Source organism: Triticum dicoccoides, chromosome 5B (genome assembly GCF_002162155.2).
Source record: "Triticum dicoccoides isolate Atlit2015 ecotype Zavitan chromosome 5B, WEW_v2.0, whole genome shotgun sequence".
NCBI lineage: Eukaryota > Viridiplantae > Streptophyta > Magnoliopsida > Poales > Poaceae > Triticum > Triticum dicoccoides.
This window is the reverse complement of record NC_041389.1, coordinates 398,589,553-398,608,781: the sequence shown is the minus strand read 5'-3', so window position 1 is coordinate 398,608,781 and position 19,229 is coordinate 398,589,553.

Sequence of the window (19,229 nt, the reverse complement as noted above, 5' to 3'; positions counted from 1 at the left end):
AGCGGTTGTCCAGCCAAGTGCTCGCCTGTGTACATGGAGGGCTCCTGGGGGTTTTATAGGTCAACCCCCCAAGGTTACAATGGTAAAGTTATAAGGCCATGGGGCCGGGATGTCAGCGTCTGAGAAGCCGGCGCTGGGACCCGCCGGATACCAGGGAGTGCAGGATTCTCCAGGCGCAGGCCCCGTGCGCTGGGGGGCACTGGTGCCCATCTAGTCGTGCCTCGTGGAGTGGTTGAGCCGGCTCGGCTACAGTGGTGCGTCGCCTGGTCGCCATCGGCTTTGCGTCAGTGGAACTGGATTCCACTGTTGCCATGCCGACCTTGGTCGGCGGGGTAGGTGGGGCACTGTTGCCACGCTCGCCCTGGTCAGTGGAGTTGGTGGGCCACTTTAGCCATGCTCATCTCCCTTATAGGGACTTGATCCGTCGTACGCCCCAGATGGGACGGGAGCTGACCCACGGCTAGGTTGAGGAGGTCGTGGTCTTGGCGGGGTCGTCCGGCACGTGCCAACAGGCTCGTCCAGGCTGAGGGGCTTGGCCGGGTTGAGGAACCTGGCCAAGGACGAGCCGGATTGAGGGGCGATGCCAGCCCCTATGTATTTGAAAAGGATCCGGGTTCCGTTGCCTGCCCAGGGTTCATCCCCCGACAAGTTGTCCATCATCTTGTAGTCTCGAGTTCGATGCATATGGCATATCCTAAGACTTGAGGTCGTCGCATGATCCCAAACCAGAGCCTCAACATCCATCGTGCTTACCCCTTTATATAGCCATGGTCGCCCTCTTCCATATCCCCCCAAAACCTCGCTGGATTCCCCTAGGGCGCAGCGAATTGAGGTCGCCATTGCCTCCAATGTCGCTGTCGTGTGCCATTGATTCTGGTGAGAATCAAGGCTCCTCGAGCCATTTCTTTTTTTCATCTCATCTATGCACCCTGGTGCACAATTCTGACACCTAGTACATTCCCAAGCTGACCCTAGAGCATGTCGACAACCACACCGATTGCTAATGCCGCGACGTCGTTTCCGGCAAGGTGAGCTTTGAAGGAAATATGCCCTAGAGGCAATAATAAAGTTATTATTTATTTCCTCATATCATGATAAATGTTTATTATTCATGCTAGAATTGTATTAACCGGAAACATAATTGATGTCTACTACACAACCTTCTTCTTGTAGACGTTGTTGGGCCTCCAAGTGCAGAGGTTTGTAGGACAGTAGCAAATTTCCCTCAAGTGGATGACCTAAGGTTTATCAATGCGTGTGAGGCGTAGGATGAAGATGCTCTCTCTCGAGCAACCCTGCAACCAAATAACAAAGAGTCTCTTGTGTCCCCAACACACCCAATACAATGGCAAATTGTATAGGTGCACTAGTTCGGCGAAGAGATGGTGATACAAGTGCAATATGGATGGTAATATAGGTTTTTGTAATCTGAAAATATAAAAACGGCAAGGTAACTAATGATAAAAGTGATCGTAAACGGTATTGCAATGGTAGGAAACAAGGCATAGGGTTCATACTTTCACTAGTGCAAGTTCTCTCAACAATAATAACATAATTGGATCATATAACTATCCCTCAACATGCAACAAAGAGTCACTCCAAAGTCACTAATAGCGGAGAACAAACAAAGAGATTATGGTAGGGTGCGAAACCACCTCAAAGTTATCCTTTCTGTTCTATCTATTCAAGAGTCCATGGTAAAATAACATGAAGCTATTCTTTCCGTTCAATCTATCATAGAGTTCATACTAGAATAACACCTTAAGACACAAATCAACCAAAACCCTAATGTCACCTAGATACTCCATTGTCACCTCAAGTATCCGTGGGCATGATTATACGATATGCATCACACAATCTTAGATTCATCTATTCAACCAACACAAAGTACTTCAAAGAGTGCCCCAAAGTTTCTACCGGAGAGTCAAGACAAAAACGTGTGCCAACCCCTATGCATAAGTTAACAAGGTGAACCCGCAAGTTGATCACCAAAACATACATCAAGTGGATCATGTGAATATCCCATTGTCACCACAGATAAGCACGGCAAGACATACATCAAGTGTTCTCAAATCCTTAAAGACTGAATCCGATAAGATAACTTCAAAGGGAAAACTCAATCCATTACAAGAGAGTAGAGGGGGAGAAACATCATAAGATCCAACTATAATAGCAAAGCTCGTGATACATCAAGATCGTGCCATAGAGAGAACACGAGAGAGATTGAGATCAAACACATAGCTACTGGTACATACCCTCAGTCCCGAGGGTGAACTACTCCCTCCCTGTCATGGAGAGCGCCGGGATGATGAAGAAGGCCACCGGTGAGGGATTCCCCCTCCAGCAGGGTGCCGGAACAAGCTCCCGAGAGGTTTTTGGTGGCTACAGAGGCTTGCGGCGGCGGAACTCCCGATCTATCTTGTTCTTTGATGGTTTTAGGGTATATGGGAATATATAGGTGAAAGAAGTCGGTCGAGGGAGCGACGAGGGGCCCACGAGGGTGGAGGGCGCGCCCAGGGGGTTGGGCGTGCCCCCCTATCTCGTGGCCTCCTCGAAGCTTCCCTGGCTTGCACTCCAAGTTCTCTGGATTGCTTTAGTTCCAAAAATAAGTTTCCCGAAGGTTTCATTCCATTTGGACTCCGTTTGATATTCCTTTTCTTCGAAACACTGAAATAGGCAAGAAAACAGCAATATGCGCTGGGCCTCCGGTTAATAGGTTAGTCCCAAAAATAATATAAAAGTGTAAAGTAAAGCCCATAAACATCCAAAACGGGTAATATAATAACATGGAACAATCAAAAATTATAGATACGTTGGAGACGTATCAAGCATCCCCAAGCTTAATTCATGTTCGTCCTCGAGTAGGTAAATGATAAAAACAGATTTTGTTGATGTGGAATGCTAGCTAGCATAGTTCTCAATGTAATTTTCTTTATTGTTGCATGATTGTTCAGATCCAAATGATTCAAGATAAAAGCTTGTAAAACATAAAAAATAATAATACTCGAAGCATACTAACAAATAATCATGTCTTATCAAAATAGCATAGCCAAAGAAAGCTTATCCCTGCAAAATCATATAGTTAGGCCATGCTTTATTTTCATTACACAAAATACTCCCATCATGCATAGCCCCGGTTTCAGCCAAGCAATTGGTTCATACTTTTTAACACGCTTCATCTTTTTCAACTCTTACGCAATACATGAGTGCAAGCCATGGACATAGCACTCTGGTGGTAAGGTGGTGGTTGTGAGGACAAAAAAGGGAGAAGATAGTCTCACATCAACTAGGCATATCAACGGGCTATGGAGATGCCCATCAATAGATATCAATGTGAGTGAGTAGGGATTGCCATGCAACGGATGCACTAGAGCTATAAATGTATGAATGCTCAACAAAAGAAACTAAGTGCGTGTGCATCCAACTTGCTTGCCCACGAAGACCTAGGGCATTTTGAGGAAGCCCATCATTGGAATATACAAGCCAAGTTCTATAATGAAAAATTCTCACTAGTAGCTTTCCTGAAAGGGAGATCGGTCTCCTCGATCGTTCCCTCAAGTGATCGGTCTCTCCTCGTCAACCTTGTTCTGAGTTGGGCTCCTATACCAATCCAATTTCCTACAACTGGGATCTGAAACCCGGATCCATGAAAGTGACAACACAAGAGACTCTCTATCATGAAGATCATGGTGCTATTTGGAAGCACAAGTGTGGAAAAGAGATAGTAGCATTGTCCCTTCTCTCTTTTTCTCTCATTTTCTTTATTTTTTTATTTGGCCTTTCTCTTTTTTTTTATTTGGTGGGCTCTTTGGCCTCTTTTTTTCTCTTTTTTAAGTCCAAAGTCTCATCCCGACTTGTGGGGGAATCATAGTCTTCATCATCCTTTCCTCACTTGGGACAATGCTCTAATAATGAAAATCATCACACTTTTATTAATTTACAACTCGAGAATTACAACTCAACACTTAGAACAAAATATGACTCTATATGAATGCCTCTGGCGGTGTACAGGGATATGCAATTAATCAAGAATGACATGTATGAAAATTATGATGGTGGCCTTGCCACAAATACGATGTCAACTACATGATCATGCAAAGAGCAATATGACAATGATGGAGCGTGTCATAATAACGGAACGGTGGAAAGTTGCATGGCAATATATCTCGGAATAGCTATGGAAATGCCATAATAGGCAGGTATGGTGGCTGTTTTGAGGAGGTAAATAATGGGTGCATGATACCGGCGAAAGTTGCGCGGCACAATAGAGGCTAGCAAAGTGGAAGGGTGAGTGTGCGTATATCCATGGACTCACATTAGTCATAAAGAACTCATATACTTATTGCAAAAGTCTACTTGTCCTCGAAGCAAAGTACTACTACGCATGCTCCTAGGGGAAGGGTTGGTAGGAGTTAACCATCGCGCGATCCCGACCTCCACTCATAAGGAAGACAATTAAAAGAGCACCTCATGCAACAAATTTATCACACAACTTTTACCATACGTGCATGCTACGGGACTTGCCAACTTCAGCACAAGCATTTCTCAATTTCATAATTACCCACTAGCATGACTCTAATATTACCACCTTTATATCTCAAAACAATTATCAAGCATCAAATTGATCCTAGTGTTTAATGCACTTTCTATGATAGTGTTTATTATACCCAACTTGGATGCTCATCATTCTAGGACCAAATTTATAACCATAGCAAATACCGTGCTGTTCTAAAAGACTCTCAAAATAATATAAGTGAAGCATGAGAGGTCAACAATTTCTTCAAAATTAAGCCACCGCCGTGCTCTAAAAGATATAAGTGAAGTACTAGAGCAAAAACTATCTAGCTCAAAAGATATAAGTGAAGCATATAGAGTAATCTAATAAATTCTAATCAAGTGGGCTTCTCCCAAAAGGTATGTACAGCAAGGATGATTGTGAAAAACTAAAAAAAATACTAATATCATACAAGATGCTCCAAGCAAAACACATATCATGTGGCGAATAAAAATATAGCTCCAAGTAAAGTTACCGATAAACGAAGACGAAAGAGGGGATGCCTTCCGGGGCATCCCCAAGCTTAGGCTTTTGGATATTCTTGAATATCTTGGGGTGACATGGGCATCCCCAAGCTTAGGCTCTTGCCACTCCTTATTCCCTAGTCCATTGAATCTTTACCCAAAACTTGAAAACTTCACAACACAAAACTTAACAGAAAACTCGTAAGCTCCGTTAGTATAAGAAAATAAATCACCACTTAGGTACTGTTGTGAACTCATCCTAAATTCATATTGGTGTAATATCTACTGTATTCCAACTTCTCTATGGTTTATACCCTCTGATACTACTCATAGATTCATCAAAATAAGCAAACAACACATAGAAAACAGAATTTGTCAAAAACAGAACAGTCTGTAGTAATCTGTATCAAACGTATACTTATGGAACTCCAAAAATCCTACCAAATTAGGAAGTCCTAAGAAATTGGTGTACCAATGCAGGAAGAAAGAATCAGATCAGAAGCACGTTTATGTGAATTATCAAAACTAATTTACTGGGTGCAAAAGTTTCTGATTTTCAGCAGGATCAACACAACTATCACCATAAGCTATCCTAAAGGTCTTACTTGGCACTTTATTGAAACAAAACCTATAAAACATGATTAATACAGTAGCATAATCATGTGAAGACACAAAAACAGTAAAGGTAAATATTGTGTTGTCTCCCAACAAGCGCTTTTCTTTAATGCCTTTCTAGCTAGGCATGATGATGACAATGATGCTCACATAAAAGATAAGAATTGAAACATAACGGGAGCATCATGAAGCATATGACTAGCTCATTTAAGTCTAACCCACTTCCTATGCATAGGGATTTTGTGATCAAACAACTTATGGGAACAACAATCAACTAGCATGGGAAGGCAAAACAAGCATAGCTTCAAGATTTTAAGCACATAGAGAGGAAACTTGATATTATTGCAATTCCTACAAGCATATGTTCCTCCCTCATAATAATTTTCAGTAGCACCATGAATGAATTAAACAATATAACCAGCACCTAAAGCATTCTTTTCATGATCTACTTGCATAGAAAATTTACTACTCTCCACATAAGCAAGATTCTTCTCATTTGAAATAGTGGGAGTATCATAAGAGACTCGAACACTAAAAATTGTTTCCACATTAAAAGAGTAATGTTCAGAAAAAGGGTAATAATAATCATGACAAGTTTTATAAATATAATAATTACTACTTCTTATAGCATAAGTTTCATTACAATATCATCATAAGTAGTAACTTTGTTCTCATCATAATTGATTGAAACATCTTCCAAGATAGTGGAATCATCACTAAATAAAGTTGACACTCTTCCAAATCCACTTTCATATTCATCACAATAAGATTCAATATACTCCAAAATAGTGGGATCATTACTTCCTAAAGTTGACACTCTTCCAAACCCACTTTCAACAATATAATCATCATAGGTAAGAGGCATGCTATCTTCATAACAACTTTGCATATCAAAACTTGGGAGGCTAAAAATATCATCTTCATTAAACATAGCATCCCAAAGCTTGGGACAAACATTAATTGCAGCAAATATATTCTCAAATATGTCATCCTCATAAAACATAGCTTCTCCAAGCTTGGGCCTTTTCATATCATAAGCATAATCACTCTCATCATTAATAGTATGGATAGCACCAATAGTATAGCAATTATCATCATCACAATAAGTAGTAGGAGCAACATCATTTGGGAGAGATACCTTTCTACCTTTGTTGCTCCTTCTTTTCCTTTTCTTTTTCACATTATGTGTGGGTTCAACCTTCTTCTTTGAGCTCCTTGTTGATGAGATTGCTTGAATAGAAGGCTCCTCCTTGTTACCTGATTCATCACAAGAAATAATAGGAGGATAATGGGAAGTCTCTTCCCTTTCATTAGTATTATCTTCATCTTCTATTTGATTTCTTTTCTTTATGTAATTGGCAATATAAAGATTTTCAATGCAATTCACTGCACAATACATATAAATATCCTCTAGATCAAAATCAAGAAATCTATCAAGATTAGATTTTGGAATACCCTCAGTTATACCTTTGATTTCTTCATACCCCAAAAGAAGACTAAGCTCTTTATGATGCTCAAGGGTAATCAAGTTATCACAATTTTTGGACATGATTTGATCATGAAACAATTTGCATTGGAGATTTAAATGACCACGTTCATTGCAAAGTTCACAAGGAGCGCGAAAAATATTGAATCTTTCAGCACACACATCTAGCCTTTCTTGCAACAATTTAGTTTCTAAATGCTTATGCCTCTTGCAATATCTATCTTCTCTATTTGGTGTGTCCATGCAAACCCAATGCTATCCACAAAAATTGACATGCTTATAGGAGATATTTTCATCATGACTAGTGCAATTATCATTAATACTATGGATATTCAAGGAGTTCATACTAGCAACATTTCAATCATGCTCATCATTCAAAGATTTAGCATCAAACATTCTATAGACTTATTCATCTAGAACTTGAGCACAATTTTCCTTTTCATCATTCTCACGAAAGATATTAAAAAGATGAAGCGTATGAGACAAACTCAAATCCATTTTTTGTAATTTTCTTTTATAGACTAAACTAGTGATAAAACAAGAAACAAAAAGATTCAATTGCAAGATCTAAAGATATACCTTCAAGCACTCACCTCCCCGACAATGGCGCCAGAAAAGAGCTTATTAATGTCTACTACACAACCTTCTTCTTGTAGACGTTGTTGGGCCTCCAAGTGCAGAGGTTTGTAGGACAATAGCAAATTTCCCTCAAGTGGATGACCTAAGGTTTATCAATCCGTGCGAGGCGTAGGATGAAGATGCTCTCTCTCGAGCAACCCTGCAACCAAATAACAAAGAGTCTCTTGTGTCCCCAACACGCCCAATACAATGGCAAATTGTATAGGTGCACTAGTTCGGCGAAGAGATGGTGATAAATGTGCAATATGGATGGTAGGTTTTTGTAATCTGAAAATATAAAAACATCAAGGTAACTAATGATAAAAGTGAGCGTAAACGGTATTGCAATGGTAGGAAACAAGGCATAGGGTTCATACTTTCACTAGTGCAAGTTCTCTCAACAATAATAACATAATTGGATCATATAACTATCCCTCAACATGCAACAAAGAGTCACTCCAAATTCAGTAATAGCGGAGAACAAACGAAGAGATTATGGTAGGGTACGAAACCACCTCAAAGTTATCCTTTCTGTTCTATCTATTCAAGAGTCTGTAGTAAAATAACATGAAGCTATTCTTTCCGTTCAATCTATCATAGAGTTCATACTAGAATAACACCTTAAGACACAAATCAACCAAAACCCTAATGTCACCTAGATACTCCATTGTCACCTCAAGTATCCGTGGGCATGATTATACAATATGCATCACACAATCTCAGATTCATCTATTCAACCAACACGAAGTACTTCAAAGAGTGCCCCAAAGTTTCTACCGGAGAGTCAAGACGAAAACGTGTGCCAACCCCTATGCATAAGTTCACAAGGTGAACCCGCAAGTTGATCACCAAAACATACATCAAGTGGATCACGTGAATATCCCATTGTCACCACAGATAAGCACGGCAAGACATACATCAAGTGTTCTCAAATCCTTAAAGACTCAATCCGATAAGATAACTTCAAAGGGAAAACTCAATCCATTACAAGAGAATAGAGGGGGAGAAACATCATAAGATCCAACTATAATAGCAAAGCTCGCGATACATCAAGATATTGCCATAGAGAGAACACGAGAGAGAGAGAGAGATCAAACACATGGCTACTGGTACATACCCTCAGCCCGAGGGTGAACTACTCCCTCCCCATCATGGAGAGCACCGGGATGATGAAGATGGCCACCGGTGAGGGATTCCCCCTCCGCCAGGGTGCCGGAACAGGCTCCCGAGAGATTTTTGGTGGCTATAGAAGCTTGCGGCGGCGGAACTCCCGATCTATCTTGTTCTTCGATGGTTTTAGGGTGTATGGGAATATATAGGTGAAAGAAGTTGGTCGGGGGAGCCATGAGGGGCCCACGAGGGTGGAGGGCGCGCCCAGGGGGGCGCCCCCCTATCTCGTGGCCTCCTCGAAGCTTCCCTGGCTTGCACTCCAAGTTCCCTGGATTGCTTCTGTTCCAAAAATAAGTTTCCCAAAGATTTCATTCCGTTTGGACTCCGTTTGATATTCCTTTTCTTCGAAACACTGAAATAGGCAAGAAAATAGCAATATGGGTCGGGCCTCCGGTTAATAGGTTAGTCCCAAAAATAATATAAAAGTGTAAAGTAAAGCCCATAAACATCCAAAACGGGTAATATAATAGCATGGAGCAATAAAAAAGTATAGATAAGTTGGAGATGTATCAAGCATCCCCAAGCTTAATTCCTGCTCGTCCTCGAGTAGGTAAATGATAAAAATAGAATTTTTGATGTGGAATGCTACCTAGCATAATTCTCAATGTAATTTTCTTTATTGTGGCATGATTGTTCAGATCCAAATGATTTAAGATAAAAGCTTATAAAACATAAAAAATAATAATACTCGAAGAATACTAACAAATAATCATGTCTTATCAAAATAGCATAGCCAAAGAAAGCTTATCCCTACAAGATCATATAGTTAGGCCATGCTTTATTTTCATTACACAAAATACTCCCATCATGCACAACCCCGGTTTCAGCCAAGCAATTGGTTCATACTTTTTAACACGCTTCAGCTTTTTCAACTCTTACGCAATACATGAGCTCAAGCCATGGACATAGCACTATGGTGGTAAGGTGGTGGTTGTGAGGACCAAAAAAAGGGTGAAGATAGTTTCACATCAACTAGGCATATCAACAGGCTATGGAGATGCCCATCAATAGATATCAATGTGAGTGAGTAGGGATTGCCATGCAACGGATGCACTAGAGCTATAAATGTATGAAAGCTCAACAAAAGAAACTAAGTGGGTGTGCGTCCAACTTGCTTGCTCACGAAGACCTAGGGCATTTTGAGGAAGCCCATCATTGGAATATACAAGCCAAGTTCTATAATGAAAAATTCCCACTAGTATATGAAAGTGACAACACAAGAGACTCTCTGTCATGAAGATCATGGTGCTATTTTGAAGCACAAGTGTGGAAAAGAGATAGTAGCATTGTCCCTTCTCTCTTTTTCTCTCATTTGATAGGAAACAAGGCATAGGGTTCATACTTTCACTACTGCAAGTTCTCTCAACAATAATAACATAATTGGATCATATAACTATCCCTCAACATGCAACAAAGAGTCACTCCAAAGTCACTAATAGTGGAGAACAAACGAAGAGATTATGGTAGGGTACGAAACCACATCAAAGTTATCCTTTCTATTCTATCTATTCAAGAGTCCGTAGTAAAATAACATGAAGCTATTCTTTCCGTTCAATCTATCATAGAGTTCATACTAGAATAACACCTTAAGACACAAATCAACCAAAACCCTAATGTCACCTAGATACTCCATTGTCACCTCAAGTATCTGTGGGCATGATTATACGATATGCATCACACAATCTCAGATTCATCTATTCAACCAACACAAAGTACTTCAAAGTGTGCCCCAAAGTTTCTACCGGAGAGTCAAGACGAAAACATGTGCCAACCCCTATGCATAAGTTCACAAGGTGAACCCGCAAGTTGATCACCAAAACATACATCAAGTGGATCACGTGAATATCCCATTGTGACCATAGATAAGCACGGCAAGACATACATCAAGTGTTCTCAAATCCTTAAAGATTCAATCCGATAAGATAACTTCAAAGGGAAAACTCAATCCATTACAAGAGCGTAGAGGGGGAGAAACATCATAAGATCCAACTATAATAGCAAAGGTCGCGATACATCAAGATCGTGCCAGAGAGAGAGAGAGAGAGAGAGAGAGAAAGAGAGAGAGAGAGAGAGATCAAACACATAGCTATTGGTACATACCCTCAGCCCCAAGGGTGAACTACTCCCTCCTCGTCATGGAGAGCGCCGGGATGATGAAGATGGCCACCGGTGAGGGATTCCCCCTCCGGCAGGGTGCCGAAACGGGCTCCCAAGAGGTTTTTGGTGGCTACAGAGGCTTCTAGCGGCGGAACTCCCGATCTATCTTGTTCTTCGATGGTTTTAGGGTATATGGGAATATATAGGCGAAAGAAGTCGGTCGGGGGAGCCACGAGGGGCCCACGAGGGTGGAGGGCGCGCCCAGGGCGTGGGCGCGCCCCCCTATCTCGTGGCCTCCTTGAAGCTTCCCTAGCTTGCACTCCAAGTTCCCTGGATTGCTTCTGTTCCAAAAATAAGTTTCTCGAAGGTTTCATTACGTTTGGACTCCGTTTGATATTCCTTTTCTTCGAAACACTGAGATAGGCAAGAAAACAACAATATGGGTTGCGCCTCCGGTTAAGAGGTTAGTCCCAAAAATAATATAGAAGTGCATAATAAAGCCCATAAACATTCAAAACAGATAATAAAATAGCATGAATGCTTCATAAATTATAGATACGTTGGAGACGTATCAATAATACATGTGTGAATACATAGACAAACATAGTGTCACTAGTATGCCTCTACTTGACTAGCTCGTTAATCAAAGATGGTTAAGTTTCCTAACCATAGTCATGAGTTGTCATTTGATTAACGGGATCACATCATTAGGAGAATGATGTGATTGACTTGACCCATACTGTTAGCTTAGCACTTGATCGATTAGTAAGTTGCTATTGCTTTCTTCATGACTTATACATGTTCCTATGACTATGAGATTATGCAACTCCCGTTTACCGGAGGAACACTTTGTGTGCTACCAAACGTCACAGTAACTGGGTGATTATAAAGGTGCTCTACAGGTGTCTCCGAAGGTACTTGTTGAGTTGGCGTATTTCGAGATTAGGATGCGTCACTCCGATTGTCGGAGAGGTATCTCTGGGCCCTCTCGGTAATGCACATCACTATAAGCCTCACAAGCAATGTGACTAATGAGTTAGTTGCGGGTTGATGCATTACATAACAAGTAAAGAGACTTGTTGGTAACAAGATTGAACTAGGTATTGAGATACCGACGATCGAATCTCAGGCAAGTAACATACCGATCACAAATGGAACAACGTATGTTGTTATGCGGTTTGATCGATAAAGATCTTCGAAGAATATGTGGGAGTCAATATGAGCATCCAGGTTCCGCTATTGGTTATTGAGAGGAGACATGTCTCGGTCATGTCTACATAGTTCTCGAACCCATAGTGTCGTGGAATTGTCACGTCAGATGTCCTTAGTGTCAGGACTTAGTCGCGAGGCCAACGCATCTATGTGGTAGCTTGAGAGGGGTTGAGTGGGACGAGAGACGCAGGGCGGATCAACATGCAAGACAAGGGTTTAGACAGCTTCGGGCCCCGGGAAACATCATCCCGTAAAAACCCTACATGCTGTTTGAGGCTAGGTCTCATTATGATCATGAGGGAGTCGCCGTAAACCGGCTCTCCTCTTTGTGTCTAGCCCTAACATTGTTTCTTCTTGCTTGTAACTTGTCCCTCTTTGGGGAGCCCTGCCCCTCCTTATATATGTTGAAGGGGCGGTTTACATGACTAGTCCTAGTTGGATTAGGATTACTCTATTACAAGTGGAGTCCTAGTCTTGCTTCCTTTGTAAGGGAATATTCCTTGTGCTTTCCTCATAAACCGGCCCACCATTAAACGTGAACCGACCTTCTGGGCCATGGGCCTCGTCATCCATCTGACCCGCCCGCCGGGTTACTAATGAACTGTCAAGACCGGGCGGGTAGCCCGTGAACCGCCAAGCTCCGGGAGGGTTACCAGTGAGTCGTCCAGTCCGGCCGGGTTATACTTCCGGCCGGTTTACGCCACGGGGTATATCCCCAACATTAGCCCCCAGTTTAATTTGGATTTTATCCATGTTAAACTGATCCTGTAAAATAAACACAAGAGCAAACTTGACAGGTTGTGCCCCGGGTTAAGAATTCTTGTAAATCGGCACCTGATCATCCTTAAGTCCTTGTCATTTCCTCCTTCTAGAAAATCCAGGTCAATAAGCCAGTGTCACACTCAATTTGCTGACATTGGTTTCTCACAGAAAAATATTGTGAAGAATAATCCACTTGAGTCGGCTTCCAAAGCGCCGGTTTAAGAAATATTTGTCTTGAAATATTCATCTGATATTCAACCGGTTTGAAGATGTAAAAATGTGCCGATTTAACATTACCAAAATGGTCGGGTTATAAAAACTGATAATTCCGGGTCATGATTGTTGCCAACGCCAGTTCATGTTTATTGATGACGCCGGGTTGCAGACACAAGGTCGTAATGGTTGGTGACGCCGGGTCAATCCGGTTTGCTCAAAACAGAGAATTTGAAAATAGTTCTTCCATAATAATATAATACCTGTAGCCCCCAAGTCTTGAGTAGAACAAAGTGATGGCTTAAGACTTGTTTCAATATAAATACTGCCACTTAAGAAGAAATCCATGTTGTTCATCCCAGTCACTTAGTAAAAACTGAATACTCCATATTATGTAGCCCCCAAGTGCCGGGTCATTATGCAATAATAAGCAGGGACTTTGTAGGTATAATCATATAGATTTGAGCAATGATGTGTAGCCCCCAAGGGCCGGCTCAGTAAGATAATATTAAGCTGGGACTTGATATATATACTTCAATGATAATAACATCATATGATGTAACCCCCATCATGGGACTTGAATCCACGTCCACAAGGTTAAGAGCATTGTGCTGTACCAATTGAGCAGTGGACCCTTCAATATAATGAATAAAAAGCTTTGTACCTTCAATTGTTGACAGGAGCAATTGGTAGCCCCCAAGGGCCGGCTCATTGTGATATGATGAGTCGGGTCTTCAATAAGATGAGCAAAAAATGACTTTTCATTAGCCCCCAAGTGTCATGGTGCATGCTTGCAGCGACATGAGACTTGCATTAATATAACCTTCAACTTTGAATAATGTAGCCCCCAAGTGCCGGGTCGTAAGCCTGCAGCGACTTGGGACTTTATTCCTTCTATTGCAGAATAAATCATATTCATATCCATTGCGCTAAAGCGACTTTGAAAACCTCAATCATAATATTAATAACCATAATAAAAATCCAGCCATGTGGGCTATTTGAATAATATAATCCAACGATTTATAAGCGCATGATTCCCATGGCGCAATCCAAATATATGCTGGCAACTTGTCCAAAGCCAGGTCAGTTTAATAAACACCGGATAATTTCTCATCATATACTGGCGACTTATCGTCTTAAAGCTAGGCCGGTTTAATAAACACCGGATAATTTATCATCATGCTTTATTCAACCTGTCTCTGCATACAACAAGTTTAAAGTGTCCTGGCGGTTTACCGCCGGACGGGTCATAATGCCCAACATATAACCCAGGTTTATAACCAAGGCTGCACTTAAGAATAATCAATGAAATATATCATACCTGTGACATTGAATCACATCATTGGTTTACCAACTTTTTGTAGTAAGGGTGGTAACCCCAATCTTGAGTAATGATAACTCCTTTCATACTGTGTCGGTTTATGATAAAACCGTACTGGGTTGTGATAAACACCGGTTTAACCATATATAATACTGGCGACTCGTAGTCAAACCAGACTGGGCGGATAGTCTCCGGATTATGATTTGATCATGTACTGACAATTTGTAATTGAAAGTCAAGTCGGGTTAATGAACACCGGTTTACTCCATAATAAGATGGCAACATAAAATCAAACCGGGCAGACAGTCTCCGGATTTAGGATTTGACCGTGTTCCGCCAATTTGTAATTGACAGTTTAAAATGGATTAACAATGTCGGTTTAAAAGCGCAACAAAAATCAAATAACAGTTATGAAAAAAATATGGAAGCAAAGGCAATGATAAGACCATTTGCAAAAAGAGGCTTTACTGAGCCGATCAGATGGTGTTACCATGGTCGGACACGACCAAGCTCCCAATAAGGTGTAGCTATGGTTCAAGTCAGCCAGGTCCCCAACTGAAACCGTGGCATTATGCTGATCAAGTGGCGTGGCAATGGTTCGGGTTCGACCAAGCCCCCAAGTGACTCTATGGCCTTAGGCCGATCAAGAGGCGTGACTGGTTCAGACTTGACCATGTCCCCAAGTGATCTGGTGGCTTTCGCCTATCAAAAGGTGTTGCTATGGTTCGGACACGACCAAAAAGTCCCCAAGTGATGTTGTGGCATTGCGCCGATCAAGAGGTGTAGCTACGGTTCGGATACGACCAAGCCCCCAAGTGATTAATAATATGATAAGCCAATAAGGCATGATACCCATGTTTGAACCGCGCATCATGGCAGCAGGTCCTCTTTGGCACCCTTTAACTTTTTGCAAGAGATAAATCCTTCTTGAACCGGGATTTTGAACCGGATATTGAGAGCTTCAAAGCTTTGTGGGAGATTGATTTCCCTTGAACCGGATTTTAAACCGGAATCCTTCTTTTTAAGCCGGAAATTTTCTGACGGCCTTTAAATTTGCACCAATATGGCGGTTTAGGGTCCTGCATTAGACAACTTTGCAGGCCAAAGTAATTGCTCTTTTAAAGAAGGCAATATATAATATTAAATATATTGGATGGATTTCACCTGATATATCATGCCAGGGGTTATTCACCGTGGAGTTGATGATCACCATGGTAAAGCTGAAATTAATGACGGCCGAGTCGGCCACGGCGTTGAAAACGGCACGGACGCGGGCGAGTCGGCCGCGGTTGCGGTCAACGAATCAGTTGCGTGTGTTAATGTAGCGGGGGTGGTGATTTGCTCACATATCCGTCCAGCAGTACAACATGGAAGAGCGCCGGTGCAGAATATCGCTAGTGTGCACTCCGTACCCATGGTATAAATCACCCTTGTAGTGAATGATTATCCTGCATATAAATATTGCAGATCAATGAAAAGGTAAATTGTTCTTTATGTAAATTAGCATGTGCTAATGAATGAAATTAATAGCACCTGATATTTTATGAAGTACCACCACTTGGTTGTCTTTTTGTTTTTCCTTGAAATAATCATTGCATTGGGATATGTGTCACACCAATTGAAGCCTTTCCACAAGTAATACTAGCACATGGTTGTAAGAGTGCCATCATCAGCACTCCACATGACATCTTGACAAAATATTCCTGACGTAAGCTGATTCCCATGTCCAATATGTTCGCGGGCGCGTGGCCGACTGACTGTTTCTCTGCAGAGATATGCACTTCCATGCCATGCGTTTACAGTTTTCAGACATTGGTATATGTCTTCCAGGGCGGCCAATTCACAATCTTATACCGGAACCCCAAAGATCCTGAGCATGGCCAAATTGCGGTGCTTGAAATCAGACACGAATTCACGGAGCAGCGGGTGTAACACTTGTAGCAAAGATAGAATCCCCATACTTGTCTTCAAAATTTCTAGTTTTGAATCGCGCAAGACCACTGAATGCATTTGGACATGTATCAAGAAAGCTCAGCAGATGACGCGTGATGCCAGCGGTGACTTGCAGAAGCACCAGCAAGGTGGTACAAGGCGGCTCGGCGCCGCACCGGCTTAAAGCCACGGCGACGGAAGGGCAGCTCAGCAGAAGCGTCCCAAAGGTGTTGAGGCGGGTGACGGTTTGAGGTTACAGCCATGGCTGGAACAGCGGCTCTGCGCGTCCAGGTGACATGGACTCGTCGGCGTGTAGCGCAGCGTGGCGGTTTGAGCGGCAAGTTGTGCATGCGTCTGCTGGTAGTGGTCCGGCGTGGGAAGACACTTGAGACTGGAAGGCCCGGGCGGCGACTCTGACGGCAGGGCAACGGGGCCGGCTGGCGTGCTCGGAACTGGCGCGCATCCAGCAAGGCGGATCAATAGGCGCATCTTCCATCTCTGAAGTATAACACTACTTTCACAGCGAACAATTATCCTGATGACCTTGCACTTGTAGTAGATGGTGGACGCATGGTAGATGAATAGTTGACCTGATGTACATGCATTAGTAGCCCACTAACAGTTCTCTGTCATAGTTGTACAACTTGATGATGTAACTGGAGCTCATGGCGGGTCGGCGAGGGGAGGCGAGGCGACTCATGGAAACTGGTCAAACCGTGTGCAAAAGGAAACACTGGAGGCTGGGACGCCGGGCCACGCCGGGCACAGGCAAGCTCGAATGGAGAAACGGTGAGCCAGCAGGGCGCGCCGGAGCCGGCCGGAGCGGCGACTCAGTCCGGGCGCGCAGATGGCGGGTCGGAGAAGGCGCGGATGCGGCCGGGTTCAGCGCGGGCGTGCAGAGCAGCTGTTGAGCGCGGTGGCGATTCAGACGGGAAGGCGACGATGACCGCTGCAACATCCGGTTCAAGGGTAAAAACGAGACAGCACTGGCGACTCATGGCAACGGGGCGGCTCTCGCAGCAGGGGAGAGGCGGCGACGGCGACTCAAAGGAAGGCTAGGGCGGCTCCAACCGGTGCAGCAGCAGGTGGAAGACTGGCGTGGCCGGCGGAAGGCACGGTCGGCGAGTGACGACTCAAAGCCCGCCGACGCGGCGGCGCAGGGCACTGCGAGGGTGACCCGACGGTGATTTGGAGGGGCCGCTCCATGGTGACCCGGTGGCAATTCGGCGAGGCGCTCGGCGGTGACCCGGCGGCGATTTAGCGGGGCCGCTCCGCGGATGGCGGTTCGCCGGTCGCTGGCTTGGGTCCGGAACGGTGGCGGAGGCCGGCTTGAAGCGAGGGCGCGGGCGCGGTCAATGGACGAGTCCTGGCCATGGCGAGTCACGGCGGCGGGAGGTCGCGGCGGTTTGGGCAGTTTGGAGGAAGCGGCGACCCAGCCTCGGGTTGGATCAACGGCGGGTTTGGAGAAACGCCAGTACGGCAGGGGACGTGGCCGCACAGCAGTTGAGGCGCGCCTGTTGATGTCGGTTCAGAGACAGAGACAGAGGCGAGACCGACTCCATGGCCTCGTCCACTCATGCCGACAGCTATAATGGAAGCGGCCGGTTCAACAATCAAGCATGGTCCATGGCAGTTTGGCGCACGGCTCTGAACCGGCGAGGCTGCCGATTTATCGAGCCTGGGTGGCCTGGACATAGCCGAGTCAAGGCGCAGCCAAGGTAACTCGACGGCAAGGGGAGGCCGTGGCGGTTCAGTGTAAACCGCTCGAACGCTGAAACGAAGGCGGAGATGAATCTATCCGTGTTGACCTCTTCCTCCGGGTTGTGGTCACAGGCTGCGATTGAAAATGGCGTCCTGACGCATACACAAGCCCTCAGCAGCGGAACGAACCAAGATGGTGGCAAGGTCGGACGGCGGTTTGAGGAGGCCCCGGACCGGCGACCCACTGCAGAAGCCGGTGACTTTGACAAAAACTGAAGCGCAGGCGAGGCTGGTCACACAACTGGCGGCTTAGCGACGGCGCGGTCGGCGGGTTAGCAGATCTGGCGAAGTAGCATCCGGTTTACGGCGACTCAGTGGAGGCGAAGCCTTGGTGTCTCCAATTGATTGATGTATCAAGTTTTTCCAATGCCTTCACGTGAGTACTAAACCGGCCACTAGTACTGACCCTGATTTGATGTTTTGGATGTAGCGCATAGTCACAGCAACGAAGTAGCAGCATCGGGATTTGCATCATGCACACCGGCTCTCGCAGTAGGAAATGACAATTTGAATAGCGGCATACTCTAAGTCGGTCCCGGTCTCGCCGGATTGTACTGACTGTTTGATGGAAATCAACCCCGCTCAGATAGGTAAATCGACCGGCCGCGTGTGATGACGCTCACAGAACCCTATTTTCTTTTGATCTCCAAACTTCCTGACCGTGAAGGCCGATTCAAACTTTTTAAATCTTGATCGATGAACTTGGAGTTGATGTAGATCTTGTCCGGCTCTTCTTTACCAGAAAATTATGAACTTCTCGATCCCTGAGAAAAAATCCCTCCAAGAACTTAACACCACCGTGCGCCAGCCCCACGGTGGGCGCCAACTGTCGTGGAATTGTCATGTCAGATGTCCTTAGTGTCAGGACTTAGTCACGAGGCCAACGCATCTATGTGGTAGCTTGAGAGGGGTTGAGTGGGACGAGAGACGCAGGGCGGATCAACACGCAAGACAAGGGTTTAGACAGCTTTGGGCCCCAGGAAACATCATCCGGTAAAAACCCTACATGCTGTTTGAGGCTAG